Genomic DNA, 26,277 nt, shown 5'->3' on the forward strand with positions numbered 1-26,277 from the left:
GAAGTAGACAAATCTTGTTTATGAGGCCTAGACTTCAAAATTTAGCTAAAATATCAAGATCATTTGGGTCTATAGACCAACATGTCCTGATCATTAGCATGTTTCCAATAAAAATAAAAACCTGTTGAGATAAATTTTAGCATTCGAGTCTTTTCGAGTGTGTATTATTCGAATGTACACTCGAAACTGCTCTAAGTAGAAAATTCGTGTTTATGAGGCCTAGGCTTCAAAACTTGGACAAAATATCAAGATCATGTGGGTCTATAGACCAACATGTCCTGATAATTAGCATGTTTTCAATCAAAATAGACATATCTTGAGCTAAATTATAACGTTCGAGTCTTTTCGAGTGTGTATTTTTCGAATGTACACTCGAAACTGCTCTAAGTAGACAAATCTTGTTTATGAGGCCTAGACTTCAAAATTTACCTAAAATATCAAGATCATCTGGGTCTATAGACCAACATGTCCTGATCATTAGCAAGTTTCCAATCAAAATAGACACCTCTCGAGCTAAATTATAGCGTTCGAGTCTTTTCGAGTGTGTATTTTTCGAATGTACACTCGAAACTGCTCTAAGTAGAAAATTCGTGTTTATGAGGCCTAGGCTTCAAAACTTGGCTAAAATATCAAGATCATGTGGGTCTATAGACCAACATGTCCTTATAATTAACATATTTTAAATCAAAATAGATATCTCTTGGGCTAAATTATAACGTTCGAGTCTTTTCGAGTGTGTATTTTTCGAATGTACACTCGAAACTGCTCTAAGTAGACAAATCTTGTTTATGAGGCCTAGACTTCAAAATTTAGCTAAAATATCAAGATCATCTGGGTCTATAGACCAACATGTCCTGATCATTAGCATGTTTCCAATAAAAATAGACACCGGTTGAGCTAAATTATAGCGTTCAAGTCTTTTCGAGTGTGTATTATTTGAATGTACAATCGAAACTGCTCTAAGTAGAAAATTCGTGTTTATGAGGCCTAGCCTTCAAAAATTGGCTAACATATCAAGATCATGTGGGTCTATAGACCAACATGTCCTGATCATTAGCATGTTTTCAATCAAAATAGCACCTCTTGAGCTAAATTACAGCGTTCGAGTCTTTTCGAGTGTGTATTTTTCGAATGTACACTCGAAACTGCTCTAAGTAGACAAATCTTGTTTATGAGGCCTAGACTTCAAAATTTAGCTAAAATATCAAGATCATCTGGGTCTATAGACCAACATGTCATGATCATTAGCATGTTTCCAATAAAAATAGACACCGGTTGATCTAAATTATAGCGTTCGAGTCTTTTCGAGTGTGTATTATTTGAATGTACACTCGAAACTGCGCTAAGTAGAAAATTCGTGTTTATGAAGCCTAGCCTTCAAAACTTGGATAACATATCAAGATCATGTGGGTCTATATACCAACATGTCCTGATCAATAGCATGTTTTCAATCAAAATAGACACCTCTTGAGCTAAATTATAGCGTTCGAGTCTTTTTGAGTGTGTATTTTTTGAATGTACACTCGAAACTGCTCTAAGTAGAAAAATCTTGTTTATGTGGCCTAGACTTCAAAATTTGGCTAAAATATCAAGATCATGTAGGTCTATAGACCAACATGTCCTGATCATTAGCATGTTTCGAATCAAAATAGACACCTCTTGAGCTAAATTATAGCGTTCGAGTCTTTTCGAGTGTGTATTTTTCGAATATACACTCGAAACTGCTCTAAGTAGAAAATTCGTGTGTATGAGGCCTAGGCTTCAAAACTTGGCTAGAATATCAAGATCATTTGGGTCTATAGACCAACATGTCCTGATAATTAGCATGTTTTCAATCAAAATAGACATCTCTTGAGATAAATTATAATGTTCGAGTCTTTTCGAGTGTGTATTTTTCGAATGTACACTCGAAACTGCTCTAAGTAGACAAATCTTGTTTATGAGGCCTAGACTTCAAAATTTAGCTAAAATATCAAGATCATCTGGGTCTATAGACCAACATGTCCTGATCATTAGCATGTTTCCAATAAAAATAGACACCGGTTGAGCTAAATTATAGCGTTCGAGTCTTTTCGAGTGTGTATTTTTTGAATGTACACTCGAAACTGCTCTAAGTAGAAAAATCTTGTTTATGTGGCCTAGACTTCAAAATTTGGCTAAAATATCAAGATCATGTGGGTCTATAGACCGACATGTCCTGATCAATAGCGTGTTTTCAATCAAAATAGACATCTCTTGAGATAAATTATAGCGTTCGAGTCTTTTCGAGTGTGTATTATTCGAATGTACACTCGAAACTGCTCTAAGTAGAAAATCAATGTTTATGAGGCCTAGGCTTCAAAACTTGGATAAAATATCAAGATCATGTGGGTCTATAGACCAACATGTCCTGATAATTAGCATGTTTTCAATCAAAATAGACACCTCTTGAGCTAAATTATAGCGTTCGAGTCTTTTCGAGTGTGTATTTTTCGAATGTACACTCGAAACTGCTCTAAGTAGAAAAATCTTGTTTATGGCCTAGACTTCAAAATTTTGCTAAAATATCAAGATCACCTGGCTCTATAGACCAACATGTCCTGATCATTAGCATGTTTCCAATAAAAATAGAAACATGTTGATCTAAATTATAGCGTTCGAGTCTTTTCGAGTGTGTATTATTCGAATGTACACTCGAAACTGCTCTAAGTAGAAAATTCGTGTTTATGAGGCCTAGGCTTCAAAACTTGGATAAAATATCAAGATCATGTGGGTCTATAGACCAACATGTCCTGATAATTAACATGTTTTCAATCAAAATAGACACCTCTTGAGCTAAATTATAGCGTTCGAGTCTTTTCAAGTGTGTACTTTTCGAATGTACACTCGAAACTGCTCTAAGTAGACAAATATTGTTTATCAGGCCTAGATTTCAAAATTTTGCTAAAATATCAAGATCATCTGGGTCTATAGACCAACATGTCCTGATCATTAGCATGTTTCCAATAAAATAGAAACCCGTTGATCTAAATTATAGCGTTCGAGTCTTTTCGAGTGTGTATTATTCGAATGTACACTCGAAACTGCTCTAAGTAGAAAATTCGTGTTTATGAGGCCTAGGCTTCAAAACTTGGATAAAATATCAAGATCATGTGGGTCTATAGACCAACATGTCCTGATAATTAACATGTTTTCAATCAAAATAGACATCTCTTGAGCTAAATTATAGCGTTCAAGTCTTTTCGAGTGTGTATTTTTCGAATGTACACTTGAAACTGCTCTAAGTAGAAAAATCTTGTTTATGTGGCCTAGACTTCAAAATTTGGATAAAATATCAAGATCATGTGGGTCTATAGACCAACATGTCCTGATCATTAGCATGTTTTCAATCAAAATAGACACATCTTGAGCTAAATTATAGCGTTCGAGTCTTTTCGAGTGTGTATTTTTCGAATGTACACTCGAAAGTGCTCTAAGTAGAAAAATCTTGTTTATGTGGCCTAGACTTCAAAATTTGGATAAAATATCAAGATCATGTGGGTCTATAGACCAACATGTCCTGATCATTAGCATGTTTTCAATCAAAATAGACACCTCTTGAGCTAAATTATAGCGTTCGAGTCTTTTCGAGTGTGTACTTTTTGAATGTACACTCGAAATTGCTCTAAGTAGACAAATCTTGTTTATGAGGCCTAGACTTCAAAATTTTGCTAAAATATCAAGATCATCTGGGTCTATAGACCAACATGTCCTGATCATTAGCATGTTTCCAATAAAAATAGAAACTTGTTGATCTAAATTATAGCGTTCGAGTCTTTTCGAGTGTGTATTTTTCGAATGTACACTCGAAACTGCTCTAAGTAGAAAATTCGTGTTTATGAGGCCTAGGCTTCAAAACTTGGATAAAATATCAAGATCATGTGGGTCTATAGACCAACATGTCCTGATAATAAACATGTTTTCAATCAAAATAGACACCTCTTGAGCTAAATTATAGCGTTCGAGTCTTTTCGAGTGTGTATTATTCGAATGTACACTCGAAACTGCTCTAAGTAGAAAATTCGTGTTTATGAGGCCTAGGCTTCAAAACTTGGATAAAATATCAAGATCATGTGGGTCTATAGACCAACATGTCCTAATAATTAGCATGTTTTCAATCAAAATAGACACCTCTTGAGCTAAATTATAGCGTTCGAGTCTTTTCGAGTGTGTATTTTTCGAATGTACACTCGAAACTGCTCTAAGTAAAAAAATCTTGTTTATGTGGCCTAGACTTCAAAATTTGGCTAAAATATCAAGATCATGTGGGTCTATAGACCAACATGTCCTGATCAATAGCATGTTTTCAATCAAAATAGACACCTCTTGAGATAAATTATAGCGTTCGAGTCTTTTCGAGTGTGTGTTTTTCGAATGTACACTCGAAACTGCTCTAAGTAGAAAAATCTTGTTTATGTGGCCTAGACTTCAAAATTTGGCTAAAATATCAAGATCATGTGGGTCTATAGACCAACATGTCCTGATCATTAGCATGTTTCCAATCAATATAGACACCTCTTGAGCTAAATTATAGCGTTCTAGTCTTTTCGAGTGTGTATTTTTCGAATGTACACTCGAAACTGCTCTAAGTAGAAAAATCTTGTTTATGAGGCCTAGGCTTCAAAATTTGGCTAAAATATCAAGATCATGTGGGTCTATAGACCAACATGTCCTGATAATTAGCATGTTTTCAATCAAAATAGACACCTCTTGAGATAAATTATAGCGTTCGAGTCTTTTCGAGTGTATATTATTCGAATGTACACTCGAAACTGCTCTAAGTAGAAAATTCGTGTGTATGAGGCCTAGGCTTCAAAACTTGGCTAAAACATCAAGATCATGTGGGTCTATAGACCAACATGTCCTGATCAATAGCATGTTTTCAATCAAAATAGACACCTCTTGAGCTAAATTATAGCGTTCGAGTCTTTTCGAGTGTGTATTTTTCGAATGTACACACGAAACTGCTCTAAGTAGAAAAATCTTGTTTATGAGGCCTAGGCTTCAAAATTTGGCTAAAATATCAAGATCATGTGGGTCTATAGACCAACATGTCCTGATAATTAGCATGTTTTCAATCAAAATAGACATCTCTTGAGATAAATTATAGCGTTCGAGTCTTTTCGAGTGTATATTATTCGAATGTACACTCGAAACTGCTCTAAGTAGAAAATTCGTGTGTATGAGGCCTAGGCTTCAAAATTTGGCTAAAATATCAAGATCATGTGGGTCTATAGACCAACATGTCCTGATAATTAGCATGTTTCCAATCAATATAGACACCTCTTGAGCTAAATTATAGCGTTCGAGTCTTTTCGAGTGTGTATTTTTCGAATGTACACTCCAAACTGCTCTAAGTAGAAAAATCTTGTTTATGTGGCCTAGACTTCAAAATTTGGCTAAAATATCAAGATCATGTGGGTCTATAGACCAACATGTCCTGATCATTAGCATGTTTCCAATCAATATAGACACCTCTTGAGCTAAATTATAGCTTTCGAGTCTTTTCGAGTGTGTATTTTTCGAATATACACTCGAAACTGCTCTAAGTAGAAAATTCGTGTGTATGAGGCCTAGGCTTCAAAACTTGGCTAAAATATCAAGATCATGTGGGTCTATTGACCAACATGTCCTGATAATTAGCATGTTTTCAATCAAAATAGACATCTCCTGAGATAAATTATAACGTTCGAGTCTTTTCGAGTGTGTATTTTTCGAATGTACACTCGAAACTGCTCTAAGTAGACAAATCTTGTTTATGAGGCCTAGACTTCAAAATTTAGCTAAAATATCAAGATCATCTGGGTCTATAGACCAACATGTCCTGATCATTAGCATGTTTCCAATCAAAATAGACACCTCTTGATCTAAATTATAGCGTTCGAGTCTTTTCGAGTGTGTATTTTTCGAATGTACACTCGAAACTGCTCTAAGAAGAAAAATCTTGTTTATGTGGCCTAGACTTCAAAATTTGGCTAAAATATCAAGATCATGTAGGTCTATAGACCAACATGTCCTGATCATTAGCATGTTTCCAATCAAAACAGACACCTCTTGAGCTAAATTATAGCGTTCGAGTCTTTTCGAGTGTGTATTTTTCGAATATACACTCGAAACTGCTCTAAGTAGAAAATTCGCGTGTATGAGGCCTAGGCTTCAAAACTTGGCTAAAATATCAAGATCATGTGGGTCTATAGACCAACATGTCCTGATAATTAGCATGTTTTCAATCAAAATAGACATCTCTTAAGATAAATGATAACGTTCGAGTCTTTTCGAGTGTGTATTTTTCGAATGTACACTCGAAACTGCTCTAAGTAGACAAATCTTGTTTATGAGGCCTAGACTTCAAAATTTAGCTAAAATATCAAGATCATCTGGGTCTATAAATCAACATGTCCTGATCATTAGCATGTTTCCAATAAAAAGAGAATCCTGTTGATCTAAATTATAGCGTTCGAGTCTTTTCGAGTGTGTATTATTCGAATGTACACTCGAAACTGCTCTAAGTAGAAAACTCGTGTTTATGATGCCTAGGCTTCAAAACTTGGATAAAATATCAATATCATGTGGGTCTATAGACCAACATGTCCTGATAATTAGCATGTTTTCAATCAAAATAGACATCTCTTGAGATAAATTATAACGTTCGAGTCTTTTCGAGTGTGTATTTTTCGAATGTACACTCGAAACTGCTCTAAGTAGACAAATCTTGTTTATGAGGCCTAGACTTCAAAATTTAGCTAAAATATCAAGATCATCTGGGTCTATAGACCAACATGTCCTGATCATTAGCATGTTTCCAATAAAAATAGACACCGGTTGAGCTAAATTATAGCGTTCGAGTCTTTTCGAGTGTGTATTTTTTGAATGTACACTCGAAACTGCTCTAAGTAGACAAATCTTGTTTATGAGGCCTAGATTTCAAAATTTTGCTAAAATATCAAGATCATCTAGGTCTATAGACCAAGATGTCCTGATCATTAGCATGTTTCCAATCAAAATAGACATCTCTTGAGATAAATTATAACGTTCGAGTCTTTTCGAGTGTGTATTTTCCGAATGTACACTCGAAACTGCTCTAAGTAGACAAATCTTGTTTATGAGGCCTAGACTTCAAAATTTAGCTAAAATATCAAGATCATCTGGGTCTATAGACCAACATGTCCTGATCATTAGCATGTTTCCAATAAAAATAGACACCGGTTGAGCTAAATTATAGCGTTCGAGTCTTTTCGAGTGTGTATTTTTTGAATGTACACTCGAAACTGCTCTAAGTAGACAAATCTTGTTTATGAGGCCTAGATTTCAAAATTTTGCTAAAATATCAAGATCATATGGGTCTATAGACCAACATGTCCTGATCATTAGCATGTTTCCAATAAAAATAGAAACCTGTTGAGCTAAATTATAGCGTTCGAGTCTTTTCGAGTGTGTATTATTCGAATGTACACTCGAAACTGCTCTCTAAGTAGAAAATTCGTGTTTATGAGGCCTAGGGTTCAAAACTTGGGCAAAATATCAAGATCATGTGGGTCTATAGACCAACATGTCCTGATAAATAGCATGCTTTTAATCAAAATAGACACCTCTTGAGCTAAATTATAGCGTTCGAGTCTTTTCGAGTGTGTATTTTTCGAATGTACAGTCGAAACTGCTCTAAGTAGAAAAATCTTGTTTATGAGGCCTAGACTTCAAAATTTGGCTAAAATATCAAGATCATGTGGGTCTATAGACCAACATGTCCTGATCAATAGCATGTTTCCAATAAAAATAGAAACCTGTTGAGCTAAATTATAGCGTTCGAGTTTTTTCGAGTGTGTATTTTTCGAATGTACACTCGAAACTGCTCTAAGTAGACAAATCTTTTTTATGAGGCCTAGATTTCAAAATTTTGCTAAAATATCAAGATCATTTGGGTCTATAGACCAACATGTCCTGATAAATAGCATGTTTTCAATCAAAATAGACACCTCTTCAGCTAAATTATAGCGTTCGAGTCTTTTCGAGTGTGTATTTTTTGAATGTACACTCGAAACTGCTCTAAGTAGACAAATCTTGTTTATGAGGCCTAGATTTCAAAATTTTGCTAAAATATCAAGATCATCTGGGTCTATAGACCAACATGTCCTGATCATTAACATGTTTCCAGTCAAAAAAAAAACTTGTTGAACTAAATTATAGCGTTCGAGTCTTTTCAAGTGTGTATTATTCGAATGTACACTCGAAACTGCTCTAAGTAGAAAATTCGTGTTTATGAGGCCTAGGATTCAAAACTTGGAAAAATATCAAGATCATGTGGGTCTATAGACCAACATGTCCTGATAATTAGCATGTTTTCAATCAAAATAGAAACCTGTTGAGCTAAATTATAGTGTTCGAGTCTTTTCGAGTGTGTATTCTTCGAATGTACACTCGAAACTGCTCTAAGTAGAAAATTCGTGTTTATGAGGCCTAGCCTTCAAAACTTGGCTAACATATCAAGAACATGTGGGTCTATAGACCAACATGTCCTGATCAATAGCATGTTTTCAATCTAAATAGACACCTCTTGAGCTAAATTATAGCGTTCGAGTTTTTTCGAGTGTGTATTTTTCGAATGTACACTCGAAACTGCTCTAAGTAGACAAATCTTTTTTATGAGGCCTAGATTTCAAAATTTTGCTAAAATATCAAGATCATTTGGGTCTATAGACCAACATGTCCTGATCATTAGCATGTTTCCAATAAAAATAAAAACCTGTTGAGGTAAATTTTAGCGTTCGAGTCTTTTCGAGTGTGTATTATTCGAATGTACACTCGAAACTGCTCTAAGTAGACAAATTTTTTTTATGAGGCCTAGATTTCAAAATTTTGCTAAAATATCAAGTTCATTTGGGTCTATAGACCAACATGTCCTGATAAATAGCATGTTTTCAATCAAAATAGACACCTCTTCAGCTAAATTATAGCGTTCGAGTCTTTTCGAGTGTGTATTTTTTGAATGTACACTCGAAACTGCTCTAAGTAGACAAATCTTGTTTATGAGGCCTAGATTTCAAAATTTTGCTAAAATATCAAGATCATCTGGGTCTATAGACCAACATGTCCTGATCATTAACATGTTTCCAATAAAAATAGAAACCTGTTGAGCTAAATTATAGCGTTCGAGTCTTTTCGAGTGTGTATTATTCGAATGTACACTCGAAACTGCTCTAAGTAGAAAATTCGTGTTTATGAGGCCTAGGATTCAAAACTTGGATAAAATATCAAGATCATGTGGGTCTATAGACCAACATGTCCTGATAATTAGCATGTTTTCAATCAAAATATAAAACTGTTGAGCTAAATTATAGTGTTCGAGTCTTTTCGAGTGTGTATTGTTCGAATGTACACTTGTAATTGCTCTAAGTAGAAAATTCGTGTTTATGAGGCCTAGCCTTCAAATCTTGGCTAACATATCAAGAACATGTGGGTCTATAGACCAACATGTCCTGATCAATAGCATGTTTTCAATCAAAATAGACACCTCTTGAGCTAAATTATAGCGTTCGAGTTTTTTCGAGTGTGTATTTTTCGAATGTACACTCGAAACTGCTCCAAGTAGACAAATCTTTTTTATGAGGCCTAGATTTCAAAATTTTGCTAAAATATCAAGATCATTTGGGTCTATAGACCAACATGTCCTGATCATTAGCATGTTTCCAATAAAAATAAAAACCTGTTGAGATAAATTTTAGCGTTCGAGTCTTTTCGAGTGTGTATTATTCGAATGTACACTCGAAATTGCTCTAAGTAGAAAATTCGTGTTTATGAGGCCTAGGCTTCAAAACTTAGACAAAATATCAAGATCATGTGGGTCTATAGACCAACATGTCCTGATAATTAGCATGTTTTCAATCAAAATAGAAACCTGTTGAGCTAAATTATAGTGTTCGAGTCTTTTCGAGTGTGTATTATTCGAATGTACACTCGAAACTGCTCTAAGTAGAAAATTCGTGTTTATGAGGCCTAGGGTTCAAAACTTGGCAAAAATATCAAGATCATGTGGGTCTATAGACCAACATGTCCTGATAAATAGCATGTTTTCAATCAAAATAGACACCTCTTGAGCTAAATTATAGCGTTCGAGTCTTTTCGAGTGTGTATTTTTCGAATGTACAGTCGAAACTGCTCTAAGTAGAAAAATCTTGTTTATGAGGCCTAGACTTCAAAATTTGGCTAAAATATCAAGATCATGTGGGTCTGTAGACCAACATGTCCTGATCATTAGCATGTTTCCAATCAAAATAGACACCTCTTGAGCTAAATTATAGCGTTCGAGTCTTTTCGAGTGTGTATTTTTCGAATGTACAGTCGAAACTGCTCTAAGTAGAAAAATCTTGTTTATGAGGCCTAGACTTCAAAATTTGGCTAAAATATCAAGATCATGTGGGTCTGTAGACCAACATGTCCTGATAATTAGCATGTTTTCAATCAAAATAGAAACCTGTTGAGCTAAATTATAGTGTTCGAGTCTTTTCGAGTGTGTATTATTCGAATGTACACTCGAAACTGCTCTAAGTAGAAAATTCGTGTTTATGAGGCCTAGGGTTCAAAACTTGGCAAAAATATCAAGATCATGTGGGTCTATAGACCAACATGTCCTGATAAATAGCATGTTTTCAATCAAAATAGACACCTCTTGAGCTAAATTATAGCGTTCGAGTCTTTTCGAGTGTGTATTTTTCGAATGTACAGTCGAAACTGCTCTAAGTAGAAAAATCTTGTTTATGAGGCCTAGACTTCAAAATTTAGCTAAAATATCAAGATCATCTGGGTCTATAGACCAACATGTCCTGATCATTAGCATGTTTCCAATAAAAATAGACATCGGTTGAGCTAAATTATAACGTTCAAGTCTTTTCGAGTGTGTATTTTTTGAATGTACACTCGAAACTGCTCTAAGTAAAAAATTCGTGTTTATGAGGCCTAGGCTTCAAAAATTGGCTAACATATCAAGATCATGTGGGTCTATAGACCAACATGTCCTGATCAATAGCATGTTTTCAATCAAAATAGACACCTCTTCAGCTAAATTATAGGGTTCGAGTCTTTTCGAGTGTGTATTTTTCGAATGTACACTCGAAACTGCTCTAAGTAGACAAATCTTGTTTATGAGGCCTAGATTTCAAAATTTTGCTAAAATATCAAGATCATCTGGGTCTATAGACCAACATGTCCTGATCATTAGCATGTTTCCAAACAAAATAGACACCTCTTGAGATAAATTATAGCGTTCGAGTCTTTTCGAGTGTGTATTTTTTAAATGTACACTCGAAACTGCTCTAAGTTGAAAATTCGTGTTTATGAGGCCTAGGCTTCAAAACTTGGCTAAAATATCAAGATCATGTGGGTCTATAGACCAATATGTCCTGAGAATTAACATGCTTTCAATCAAAATAGAAACCTGTTGAGCTAAATTATAGCGGTGGAGTCTTTTCGAGTGTGTATTATTCGAATGTACACTCGAAACTGCTCTAAGTAGAAAATTCGTGTTTATGAGGCCTAGGCTTCAAAACTTGGCTAAAATATCAAGATCATGTGGGTCTATAGACCAACATGTTCTGATAATTAGCATGTTTTCAATCAAAATAGACACCTCTTGAGCTAAATTATAGCGTTCGAGTCTTTTCGAATATACAGTCGAAACTGCTCTAAGTAGAAAATTTGTGTTTATGAGGCCTAGGCTTCAAAAATTGGCTAACATATCAAGATCATGTGGGTCTATAGACTAACATGTCCTTTTCAATCAAAATAGACACCTCTTGAGATAAATTATAGCGTTCGAGTCTTTTTGAGTGTGTATTTTTTGAATGTATACTCGAAACTGCTCTAAGTAGGCAAATCTTGTTTATGAGCCTAGATTTCAAAATTTTGCTAAAATATCAAGATCATCTGGGTCTATAGACCAACATGTCCTGATCATTAGCATGTTTCCAATAAAAATAGAAACCTGTTGAGCTAAATTATAGCGTTCGAGTCTTTTCGAGTGTGTATTTTTCGAATGTACACTCGAAACTGCTCTAAGTAGACAAATCTTGTTTATGAGGCCTAGATTTCAAAATTTTGCTAAAATATCACATGTGGGTCTATAGACCAACATTTCCTGATAATTAGCATGTTTTCAATCAAAATAGAAACCTGTTGAGCTAAATTATAACGTTCGAGTCTTTTCGAGTGTGTATTATTCGAATGTACACTAGAAACTGCTCTAAGTAGAAAATTCGTGTTTATGAGGCCTAGGCTTCAAAACTTGGCTAAAATATCAAGATCATGTGGGTCTATAGACCAACATGTTCTGATAATTAGCATGTTTTCAATCAAAATAGACACCTCTTGAGCTAAATTATAGCGTTCGAGTCATTTCGAATGTACAGTCGAAACTGCTCTAAGTAGAAAAATCTTGTTTATGTAGCCTAGACTTCAAAATGTGGCTAAAATATCAAGATCATGTGGGTCTACAGACCAACGTGTCATGATCATTAGCATGTTTCCAATCAAAATAAACACCTCTTGAGCTAAATTATAGCGTTCGAGTCTTTTCGAGTGTGTATTTTTTGAATGTACACTCGAAACTGCTCTAAGTAGAAAATTCGTGTTTATGAGGCCTAGGCTTCAAAACTTGGCTAAAATATCAAGATCATGTGGGTCTATAGACCAACATGTTCTGATAATTAGCATGTTTTCAATCAAAATAGACACCTCTTGATCTAAATTATAGCGTTCGAGTCTTTTCCAATGTACAATCGAAACTGCTCTAAGTAGAAAAATCTTGTTTATGTGGCCTAGACTTCAAAATTTGGCTAAAATATCAAGATCATGTGGGTCTATAGACGAACATGTCCTGATAATTAACATGTTTCCAATCAAAATAGACACCTCTTGAGCTAAATTATAGCGTTCGAGTCTTTTCGAGTGTGTATTTTTCGAATGTACACTCGAAACTGCTCTAAGTAGAAAATTCGTGTTTATGAGGCCTAGGCTTCAAAACTTGGCTAAAATATCAAGATCATGTGGGTCTATCGATCAACATGTCCTGATAATTAGCATGTTTTCAATCAAAATAGACACCTCTTGAGCTAAATTGTAGCGTTCGAGTCTTTTCGAGTGTGTATTTTTCGAATGTACACTCGAAACTGCTCTAAGTAGACAAATCTTGTTTATGAGGCCTAGATTTCAAAATTTTGCTAAAATATCAAGATCATGTGGGTCTATAGACCAACATTTCCTGATAATTAGCATGTTTTCAATCAAAATAGAAACCTGTTGAGCTAAATTATTGCGTTCGAGTCTTTTCGAGTGTGTATTATTCGAATGTACACTCGAAACTGCTCTAAGTAGAAAATTCGTGTTTATGAGGCCTAAGGTTCAAAACTTGGCTAAAATATCAAGATCATGTGGGTCTATAGACCAACATGTTCTGATAATTAGCATGTTTTCAATCAAAATAGACACCTCTTGAGCTAAATTATAGCGTTCGAATCTTTTCGAATGTACAATCGAAACTGCTCTAAGTAGAAAAATCTTGTTTATGTGGCATAGACTTCAAAATTTGGCTAAAATATCAAGATCATGTGGGTCTATAGACCACATGTCCTGATCATTAGCATGTTTCCAATCAAAATAGACACCTCTTGAGCTAAATTATAGCGTTCGAGTCTTTTCGAGTGTGTATTATTCGAATGTACACTCGAAACTGCTCTAAGTAGAAAATTCGTGTTTATGAGGCCTAGGCTTCAAAACTTGGCTAAAATATCAAGATCATGTGGGTCTATAGACCAACATGTCCAGATAATTAGCATGCTATCAATCAAAATAGACATCGGTTGAGCTAAATTATAGCGTTCGAGTCTTTTCGAGTGTGTATTTTTCGAATGTACACTCGAAACTGCTCTAAGTAGAAAAATCTTGTTTATGAGGCCTAGGCTTAAAAACTTGGATAAAATATCAAGATCATGTGGGTCTATAGACCAACATGTCCTGATAATTAGCATGTTTTCAATCAAAATAAAAACCTGTTGAGCTAAATTATAGCGTTCGAGTCTTTTCGAGTGTGTATTATTCGAATGTACACTCGAAACTGCTCTAAGTAGAAAATTCGTGTTTATGAGGCCTAGGCTTCAAAAATTGGCAAACATATCAAGATCATGTGGGTCTATAGACCAACATGTCCTTTTCAATCAAAATAGACACCTCTTGAGATAAATTATAGCGTTCGAGTCTTTTCGAGTGTGTATTTTTCGAATGTATACTCGAAACTGCTCTAAGTAGACAAATCTTGTTTATGAGGCCTAGATTTCAAAATTTTGCTAAAATATCAAGATCTTCTGGGTCTATAGACCAACAAGTCCTGATCATTAGCATGTTTCCAATAAAAATAGAAACCTGTTGAGCTAAATTATAGCGTTCGAGTCTTTTCGAGTGTGTATTTTTCGAATGTACACTCGAAACTGCTCTAAGTAGACAAATCTTGTTTATGGGGCCTAGATTTCAAAATTTTGCTAAAATATCAAGATCATGTGGGTCTATAGACCAACATTTCCTGATAATTAGCATGTTTTCAATCAAAATAGAAACCTGTTGAGCTAAATTATAGCGTTCGAGTCTTTTCGAGTGTGTATTATTCGAATGTACACTCGAAACTGCTCTAAGTAGAAAATTCGTGTTTATGAGGCCTAGGCTTCAAAACTTGGCTAAAATATCAAGATCATGTGGGTCTATAGACCAACATGTTCTGATAATTAGCATGTTTTCAATCAAAATAGACACCTCTTGATCTAAATTATAGCGTTCGAGTCTTTTCCAATGTACAATCGAAACTGCTCTAAGTAGAAAAATCTTGTTTATGTGGCCTAGACTTCAAAATTTGGCTAAAATATCAAGATCATGTGGGTCTATAGACTAACATGTCCTGATAATTAACATGTTTCCAATCAAAATAGACACCTCTTGAGCTAAATTATAGCGTTCGAGTCTTTTCGAGTGTGTATTTTTCGAATGTACACTCGAAACTGCTCTAAGTAGAAAATTCGTGTTTATGAGGCCTAGGCTTCAAAACTTGGCTAAAATATCAAGATCATGTGGGTCTATCGATCAACATGTCCTGATGATTAGCATGTTTTCAATCAAAATAGACACCTCTTGAGCTAAATTGTAGCGTTCGAGTCTTTTCGAGTGTGTATTTTTCGAATGTACACTCGAAACTGCTCTAAGTAGACAAATCTTGTTTATGAGGCCTAGATTTCAAAATTTTGCTAAAATATCAAGATCATGTGGGTCTATAGACCAACATTTCCTGATAATTAGCATGTTTTCAATCAAAATAGAAACCTGTTGAGCTAAATTATAGCGTTCGAGTCTTTTCGAGTGTGTATTATTCGAATGTACACTCGAAACTGCTCTAAGTAGAAAATTCGTGTTTATGAGGCCTAAGGTTCAAAACTTGGCTAAAATATCAAGATCATGTGGGTCTATAGACCAACATGTTCTGATAATTAGCATGTTTTCAATCAAAATAGACACCTCTTGAGCTAAATTATAGCGTTCGAGTCTTTTCGAATGTACAATCGAAACTGCTCTAAGTAGAAAAATCTTATTTATGTGGCATAGACTTCAAAATTTGGCTAAAATATCAAGATCATGTGGGTCTATAGACCACATGTCCTGATCATTAGCATGATTCCAATCAAAATAGACACCTCTTGAGCTAAATTATAGCGTTCGAGTCTTTTCGAGTGTGTATTATTCGAATGTACACTCGAAACTGCTCTAAGTAGAAAATTCGTGTTTATGAGGCCTAGGCTTCAAAACTTGGCTAAAATATCAAGATCATGTGGGTCTTTAGACTAACATGTCCTGATAATTAGCATGTTTTCAATCAAAATAGACATCGGTTGAGCTAAATTATAGCATTCGAGTCTTTTCGAGTGTGTATTTTTCGAATGTACACTCGAAACTACTCTAAGTAGAAAAATCTTGTTTATGTGGCCTAGACTTCAAAATTTGGCTAAAATATCAAGATCATGTGGTTCTATAGACCAACATGTCCTGATCATTAGCATGTTTCAAATAAAAATAGAAACTTCTTGAGCTAAATTATAGCGTACGAGTCTTTTCGAGTGTGTATTTTTCAAATGTACACTCGAAACTGCTCTAAGTAGAAAATTCGTGTTTATGAGGCCTAGGCTTCAAAACTTGGTTAAAATATCAAGATCATGTGGGTCTATCGATCAACATGTCCTGATAATTAACATGTTTTCAATCAAAATAAACATCGGTTGAGCTAAATTATAGCGTTCGAGTCTTTCCGAGTGTGTATTTTTCGAATGTACACTCGAAACTGCTCTAAGTAGAAAAATCTTGTTTATGAGGCCTAGGCTTCAAAACTTGGATAAAATATCAAGATCATGTGGGTCTATAGCGTTCGAGTCTTTCCGAGTGTGTATTTTTCGAATGTACACTCGAAACTGCTCTAAGTAGAAAAATCTTGTTTATGAGGCCTAGGCTTCAAAACTTGGATAAAATATCAAGATCATGTGGGTCTATAGACCAACATGTCCTGATAAATAGCATGTTTTCAATCAAAATAAAAACCTGTTGAGCTAAATTATAGCGTTCGAGTCTTTTCGAGTGTGTATTATTCGAATGTACACTCGAAACTGCTCTAAGTAGAAAATTCGTGTTTATGAGGCCTAGGCTTCAAAACTTGGCCAAAATATCAAGATCATGTGGGTCTATAGACCAACATGTCCTGATAATTAGCATGTTTTCAATCAAAATAGACATCTCTTGAGCTAAATTATAACGTTCGAGTCTTTTCGAGTGTGTATTTTTCGAATGTACACTCGAAACTGCTCCAAGTAGAAAAATCTTTTTTATGAGGCCTAGATTTCAAAATTTTGCTAAAATATCAAGATCATCTGGGTCTATAGACCAACATATCCTGATCATTAGCATGTTTCTAATAAAAATAGAAACCTTTTGAGCTAAATTATAGCGTTCGAGTCTTTTCGAGTGTGTATTATTTGAATGTACACTCGAAACTGCTCTAAGTAGACAAATCTTGTTTATGAGGCCTAGACTTCAAAATTTAGCTAAAATATCAAGATCATCTGGGTCTATAGACCAAGATGTCCTGATAATTAGCATGTTTTCAATCAAAATAGACACCTCTTGAGCTAAATTATAGCGTTCGAGTCTTTTCGAGTGTGTATTTTTAGAATGTACACTCGAAAGTTCTCCAAGTAGACAAATCTTGTTTATGAGGCCTAGCCTTCAAAATTAACTAAAATATCAAGATCATCTGGGTCTATAGACCAACATGTACTGATCATTAGCATGTTTCCAATCAAAATACACACCTCTTGAGCTAAATTATAGCGATCGAGTCTTTTTGAGTGTGTATTATTCGAATGTACACTCGAAACTGGTCTAAGTAGAAAATTCGTGTTTATGAGGCCTAGGCTTCAAAACTTGGCCAAAATATCAAGATCATGTGGGTCTATAGACCAACATGTCCTGATAATTAGCATGTTTTCAATCAAAATAGACATCTCTTGAGCTAAATTATAACGTTCGAGTCTTTTCGAGTGTGTATTTTTCGAATGTACACTCGAAACTGCTCTAGGTAGAAAAATCTTGTTTATGAGGCCTAGACTTCAAAATTTAGCTAAAATATCAAGATCATCTGGGTCTATAGACCAATATGTCCTGATCATTAGCATGTTTCCAATAAAAATAAACACTGGTTGAGATAAATTATAGCGTTCGAGTCTTTTTGAGTGTGTATTATTCGAATGTACACTCGAAACTGCTCTAAGTAGAAAATTCGTGTTTATGAGGCTTAGGCTTCAAAACTTGGCTAAAATATCAAGATCATATGGGTCAATAGACAACCATGTCATGATAATTAGCATGTTTTCAATCAAAATAGACACCTCTTGAGCTAAATTATAGCGTTCGAGTCTTTTCGAGTGTGTATTTTTCGAATGTACAGTCGAAACTGCTCTAAGTAGAAAAATCTTGTTTATGTGACCTATACTTCAAAATTTGGCTAAAATATCAAGATCATGTAGGTCTATAGACCAACACGTCCTGATCATTAGCATGTTTCCAATCAAAATAGACACCTCTTGAGCTAAATTATAGCGTTCGAGTCTTTTCGAGTGTGTATTTTTCGAATGTACACTAGAAACTGCTCTAAGTAGAAAATTCGTGTTTATGAGGCCTAGGCTTCAAAACTTGGCTAAAATATCAAGATCATGTGGGTCTATAGACCAACATGTCCTGATAATTAGCATGTTTTCAATCAAAATAGACATCTCTTGAGATAAATTATAACGTTCGAGTCTTTTCGAGTGTGTATTTTTCGAATGTACACTCGAAACTGCTCTAAGTAGATAAATCTTATTTATGAGGCCTAGACTTCAAAATTTATCTAAAATATCAAGATCATCTGGGTCTATAGACCAACATGTCCTGATCATTAGCATGTTTCCAATAAAAATAGACACCGGTTGAGCTAAATTATAGCGTTCGAGTCTTTTCGAGTGTCTATTATTTAATGTACACTCGAAACTGCTCTAAGTAGAAAATTCGTGTTTATGAGGCCTATCCTTCAAAACTTGGCTAACATATCAAGATCATGAGGGTCAATAGACCAACATGTCCTGATCAATAGCATGTTTTCAATCAAAATAGACACCTCTTGAGCTAAATTATAGCGTTCGAGTCTTTTCGAGTGTGTATTTTTCGAATGTACACTCGAAACTGCTCTAAGTAGACAAATCTTGTTTATGAGGCCTAGATTTCAAAATTTTGCTAAAATATCAAGATCATCTGGGTCTGTAGACCAACATGTCCTGATCATTAGCATGTTTCCAATAAAAATAGAAACCTGTTGAGCTAAATTATAGCGTTCGAGTCTTTTCGAGTGTGTATTATTCGAATGTACACTCGAAACTGCTCTCTAAGTAGAAAATTCGTGTTTATGAGGCCTAGGGTTCAAAACTTGGATGAAATATCAAGATCATATAGGTCAATAGACCAACATGTCATGATTATTAGCATGTTATCAATCAAAATAGACACCTCTTGAGCTAAATTATAGCGTTCGAGTCTTTTCGAGTGTGTATTTTTCGAATGTACACTCGAAACTGCTCTAAGTAGAAAAATCTTGTTTATGAGGCCTAGATTTCAAAACTTGGCTAATATATCAAGATCATGTGGGTCTATATACCAACATGTCCTGATCAATAGCATGTTTTCAATAAAAATAGACACCTCTTGAGCTAAATTATAGCGTTCGAGTCTTTTCGAGTGTGTATTTTTTGAATGTACACTCGAAACTGCTCTAAGTAGACAAATCTTGTTTATGAGGCCTAGATTTCAAAATTTTGCTAAAATATCAAGATCATATGGGTCTATAGACCAACATGTCCTGATCATTAGCATGTTTCCAATAAAAATAGAAACCTGTTGAGCTAAATTATAGCGTTCGAGTCTTTTCGAGTGTGTATTATTCGAATGTACACTCGAAACTGCTCTAAGTAGAAAATTCGTGTTTATAAGGCCTAGGATTCAAAACTTGGATAAAATATCAAGATCATGTGGGTCTATAGACCAACATGTCCTGATAATTAGCATGTTTTCAATCAAAATAGAAACCTGTTGAGCTAAATTATAGTGTTGGAGTCTTTTCGAGTGTGTATTATTCGAATGTACACTCGAAACTGCTCTAAGTAGAAAATTCGTGTTTATGAGGCCTAGGATTCAAAACTTGGAAAAATATCAAGATCATGTGGGTCTATAGACCAACATGTCCTGATAATTAGCATGTTTTCAATCAAAATAGAAACCTGTTGAGCTAAATTATAGTGTTCGAGTCTTTTCGAGTGTGTATTCTTCGAATGTACACTCGAAACTGCTCTAAGTAGAAAATTCGTGTTTATGAGGCCTAGCCTTCAAAACTTGGCTAACATATCAAGAACATGTGGGTCTATAGACCAACATGTCCTGATCAATAGCATGTTTTCAATCTAAATAGACACCTCTTGAGCTAAATTATAGCGTTCGAGTTTTTTCGAGTGTGTATTTTTCGAATGTACACTCGAAACTGCTCTAAGTAGACAAATCTTTTTTATGAGGCCTAGATTTCAAAATTTTGCTAAAATATCAAGATCATTTGGGTCTATAGACCAACATGTCCTGATCATTAGCATGTTTCCAATAAAAATAAAAACCTGTTGAGGTAAATTTTAGCGTTCGAGTCTTTTCGAGTGTGTATTATTCGAATGTACACTCGAAACTGCTCTAAGTAGACAAATTTTTTTTATGAGGCCTAGATTTCAAAATTTTGCTAAAATATCAAGTTCATTTGGGTCTATAGACCAACATGTCCTGATAAATAGCATGTTTTCAATCAAAATAGACACCTCTTCAGCTAAATTATAGCGTTCGAGTCTTTTCGAGTGTGTATTTTTTGAATGTACACTCGAAACTGCTCTAAGTAGACAAATCTTGTTTATGAGGCCTAGATTTCAAAATTTTGCTAAAATATCAAGATCATCTGGGTCTATAGACCAACATGTCCTGATCATTAACATGTTTCCAATAAAAATAGAAACCTGTTGAGCTAAATTATAGCGTTCGAGTCTTTTCGAGTGTGTATTATTCGAATGTACACTCGAAACTGCTCTAAGTAGAAAATTCGTGTTTATGAGGCCTAGGATTCAAAACTTGGATAAAATATCAAGATCATGTGGGTCTATAGACCAACATGTCCTGATAATTAGCATGTTTTCAATCAAAATATAAAACTGTTGAGCTAAATTATAGTGTTCGAGTCTTTTCGAGTGTGTATTGTTCGAATGTACACTTGAAATTGCTCTAAGTAGAAAATTCGTGTTTATGAGGCCTAGCCTTCAAATCTTGGCTAACATATCAAGAACATGTGGGTCTATAGACCAACATGTCCTGATCAATAGCATGTTTTCAATCAAAATAGACACCTCTTGAGCTAAATTATAGCGTTCGAGTTTTTTCGAGTGTGTATTTTTCGAATGTACACTCGAAACTGCTCCAAGTAGACAAATCTTTTTTATGAGGCCTAGATTTCAAAATTTTGCTAAAATATCAAGATCATTTGGGTCTATAGACCAACATGTCCTGATCATTAGCATGTTTCCAATAAAAATAAAAACCTGTTGAGATAAATTTTAGCGTTCGAGTCTTTTCGAGTGTGTATTATTCGAATGTACACTCGAAATTGCTCTAAGTAGAAAATTCGTGTTTATGAGGCCTAGGCTTCAAAACTTAGACAAAATATCAAGATCATGTGGGTCTATAGACCAACATGTCCTGATAATTAGCATGTTTTCAATCAAAATAGAAACCTGTTGAGCTAAATTATAGTGTTCGAGTCTTTTCGAGTGTGTATTATTCGAATGTACACTCGAAACTGCTCTAAGTAGAAAATTCGTGTTTATGAGGCCTAGCCTTCAAAACTTGGCAAAAATATCAAGATCATGTGGGTCTATGACCAACATGTCCTGATCAATAGCATGTTTTCAATCAAAATAGACACCTCTTGAGCTAAATTATAGCGTTCGAGTCTTTTCGAGTGTGTATTTTTCGAATGTACATTCGAAACTGCTCCAAGTAGACAAATCTTTTTTATGAGGCCTAGATTTAAAAATTTTGCTAAAATATCAAGATCATCTGGGTCTATAGACCAACATGTCCTGATCATTAGCATGTTTCCAATAAAAATAGAAACCTGTTGAACTAAATTATAGCGTTCGAGTCTTTTCGAGTGTGTATTATTCGAATGTACACTCGAAACTGCTCTAAGTAGAAAATTCGTGTTTATGAGGCCTAGCCTTCAAAAATTGGCTAACATATCAAGATCATGTGGGTCTATAGACCAACATGTCCTGATCATTAGCATGTTTTCAATCAAAATAGACACCTCTTGAGCTAAATTATAGCGTTCGAGTCTTTTCGAATGTACAATCGAAACTGCTCTAAGTAGAAAAATCTTGTTTATGTGGCATAGACTTCAAAATTTGGCTAAAATATCAAGATCATGTGGGTCTATAGACCACATGTCCTGATCATTAGCATGTTTCCAATCAAAATAGACACCTCTTGAGCTAAATTATAGCGTTCGAGTCTTTTCGAGTGTGTATTATTCGAATGTACACTCGAAACTGCTCTAAGTAGAAAATTCGTGTTTATGAGGCCTAGCCTTTAAAACTTGGCTAACATATCAAGATCATGTGGGTCTATAGACCAACATGTCCTGATAATTAGCATGTTTTCAATCAAAATATACATCTCTTGAGCTAAATTATAACGTTCGAGTCTTTTCGAGTGTGTATTTTTCGAATTTACACTCGAAACTGCTCTAAGTAGACAAATCTTGTTTATGAGGCCTATATTCAAAATTTAGCTAAAATATCAAGATCATCTGGGTCTATAGACCAACATGTCCTGATCAATAGCATGTTTTCAATCAAAATAGACACCTCTTGAGCTAAATTATAGCGTTCGAGTCTTTTCGAGTGTGTATTTTTCGAATGTACACTCGAAACTGCTCTAAGTAGACAAATCTTGTTTATGAGGCCTAGATTTCAAAATTTTGCTAAAATATCAAGATCATCTGGGTCTGTAGACCAACATGTCCTGATCATTAGCATGTTTCCAATAAAAATAGAAACCTGTTGAGCTAAATTATAGCGTTCGAGTCTTTTCGAGTGTGTATTATTCGAATGTACACTCGAAACTGCTCTAAGTAGAAAATTCGTGTTTATGAGGCCTAGCCTTCAAGACTTGGCTAAAATATCAAGATCATGTGGGTCTATTACCAACATGTCCTGATAATTAGCATGTTTTCAATCAAAATAGTCACCTCTTGAGCTAAATTATAGCGTTCGAGTCTTTTCGAGTGTGTATTTTTCGAATGTACACTCGAAACTGCTCTAAGTAGACAAATCTTGTTTATGAGGCCAAGATTTCAAATTTTTTCTAAAATATCAAGATCATCTGGGTCTATAGACCAACATGTCCTGATCATTAGCATGTTTCCAATAAAAATAGAAACCTGTTGAGCTAAATTATAGCGTTCGAGTCTTTTCGAGTGTGTATTATTCGAATGTACACTCGAAACTGCTCTAAGTAGAAAATTCGTGTTTATGAGGCCTAGCCTTCAAAACTTGGCTAAAATATCAAGATCATGTGGGTCTATAGACCAACATGTCCTGATAATTAGCATGTTTTCAATCAAAATAGTCACCTCTTGAGCTAAATTATTGCGTTCGAGTCTTTTCGAGTGTGTATTTTTCGAATGTACACTCGAAACTACTCTAAGTAGACAAATCTTGTTTATGAGGCCTAGATTTCAAATTTTTTCTAAAATATCAAGATCATCTGGGTCTATAGACCAACATGTCCTGATCATTAGCATGTTTCCAATAAAAATAGAAACCTGTTGAGCTAAATTATAGCGTTCGAGTCTTTTCGAGTGTGTATTATTCGAATGTACACTCGAAACTGCTCTAAGTAGAAAATTCGTGTTTATGAGGCCTAGCCTTCAAAACTTGGCTAAAATATCAAGATCATGTGGGTCTATAGACCAACATGTCCTGATCAATAGCATGTTTTCAATCAAAATAGACACCTCTTGAGCTAAATTATAGCGTTCGAGTCTTTTCGAGTGTGTATTTTTCGAATGTACACTCGAAACTGCTCTAAGTAGACAAATTTTGTTTATGAGGCCTAGATTTCAAAATTTTGCTAAAATATCAAGATCATCTGGGTTTATAGACCAACATGTCCTGATCATTAGCATGTTTCAAAAAAAAAATAGAAACCTCTTGAGCTAAATTATAGCGTTCGAGTCTTTTCGAGTGTGTATTTTTCGAATGTACACTCGAAACTGCTCTAAGTAGAAAAATCTTGTTTATGTGGCCTAGACTTCAAAATTTGGCTAAAATATCAAGATCATGTGGGTCTATAGACCAACATGTCCTGATCATTAGCATGTTTTCAATCAAAATAGACATCTCTGGGGCTAAATTATAGCGTTCGAGTATTTTCGAGTGTGTATTTTTTGAATGTACACTTGAAACTGCTCTAAGTAGAAAAGTCTTGTTTATGTGGCCTAGACTTCAAAATTTGGCTAAAATATCAAGATCATGTGGGTCTATAGACCAACATGTCCTTATCAATAGCATGTTTTCAATCAAAATAGACACCTCTTGAGCTAAATTATAGCGTTCTAGTCTTTTCGAGTGTGTATTTTTCGAATGTACACTCGAAACTGCTCTAAGTAGAAAATTTGTGTTTATGAGGCCTAGGATTCAAAACTTGGCTAAAATATCAAGATCATGTGGGTCTATATACCAACATGTCCTGATCATTAGCATGTTTCCAATCAAAATAGACACCTCTTGAGCTAAATTATAGTGTTCTAGTCTTTTCGAGTGTGTATTTTTCGAATGTACACTCGAAACTGCTCTAAGTAGAAAAATATTGTTTATGTGGCCTAGACTTCAAAATTTGGCTAAAATATCAAGATCTTGTGGGTCTATAGACCAACATGTCCTGATCATTAGCATGTTTCCAATCAAAATAGACACCTCTTGAGCTAAATTATAGCGTTCTAGTCTTTTCGAGTGTGTATTTTTCGAATGTACACTCGAAACTGCTCTAAGTAGAAAATTTGTGTTTATGTGGCCTAGACTTCAAAATTTGGCTAAAATATCAAGATCATGTGGGTCTATAGACAAAAATGTCCTGATCATTAGCTGTTTTCCAATCAAAATAGACACCTCTTGAGCTAAATTATAGCGTTCGAGTCTTTTCGAGTGTGTATTTTTCGAATGTACACTCGAAACTGCTCTAAGTAGAAAAATCTTGTTTATGTGGCCTAGACTTCAAAATTTGGCTAAAATATCAAGATCTTGTGGGTCTATAGACCAACATGTCCTGATCATTAGCATGTTTCCAATCAAAATAGACACCTCTTGAGCTAAATTATAGCGTTCTAGTCTTTTCGAGTGTGTATTTTTCGAATGTACACTCGAAACTGCTCTAAGTAGAAAATTTGTGTTTATGAGGCCTAGGCTTCAAAACTTGGCTAAAATATCAAGATCATGTGGGTCTATAGACCAATATGTCCTGATAATTAGCATGTTTTCAATCAAAATAGACATCTCTGGAGCTAAATTATAGCGTTCGAGTCTTTTCGAGTGTGTATTTTTTGAATGTACACTTGAAACTGCTCTAAGTAGAAAAATCTTGTTTATGTGGCCTAGACTTCAAAATTTGGCTAAAATATCAAGATCATGTGGGTCTATAGACCAACATGTCTTGATCAATAGCATGTTTTCAATCAAAATAGACACCTCTTGAGCTAAATTATAGCGTTCTAGTCTTTTCGAGTGTGTATTTTTCGAATGTACACTCGAAACTGCTCTAAGTAGAAAATTTGTGTTTATGAGGCCTAGGATTCAAAATTTGGCTAAAATATCAAGATCATGTGGGCTATAGACCAACATGTCCTGATAATTAGCATGTTTTCAATCAAAATAGACATCTCTGGAGCTAAATTATAGCGTTCGAGTCTTTTCGAGTGTGTATTTTTTGAATGTACACTTGAAACTGCTCTAAGTAGAAAAAATCTTGTTTATGTGGCCTAGACTTCAAAATTTGGCTAAAATATCAAGATCATGTGGGTCTATAGACCAACATGTCCTGATCATTAGCATGTTTCCAATCAAAATAGACACCTCTTGAGCTAAATTATAGCGTTCGAGTCTTTTCGAGTGTGTATTATTTGAATGTACACTCGAAACTGCTCTAAGTAGAAAATTCGTGTTTATGAGGCCTAGCCTTCAAAAATTGGCTAACATATCAAGATCATGTGGGTCTATAGACCAACATGTCCTGATCATTAGCATGTTTTCAATCAAAATAGACACCTCTTGAGCTAAATTACAGCGTTCGAGTCTTTTCGAGTGTGTATTTTTCCAATGTACACTCGAAACTTCTCCAAGTAGACAAATCTTGTTTATGAGGCCTAGGCTTCAAAATTTAGCTAAAATATCAAGATCATCTGGGTCTATAGACCAACATGTACTGATCATTAGCATGTTTCCAATCAAAATAGACACCTCTTGAGCTAAATTATAGCGATCGAGTCTTTTCGAGTGTGTATTTTTCGAATGTACACTCGAA

Source organism: Papaver somniferum, chromosome 9 (genome assembly GCF_003573695.1).
Source record: "Papaver somniferum cultivar HN1 chromosome 9, ASM357369v1, whole genome shotgun sequence".
Taxonomy (NCBI): Eukaryota; Viridiplantae; Streptophyta; class Magnoliopsida; order Ranunculales; family Papaveraceae; genus Papaver; species Papaver somniferum.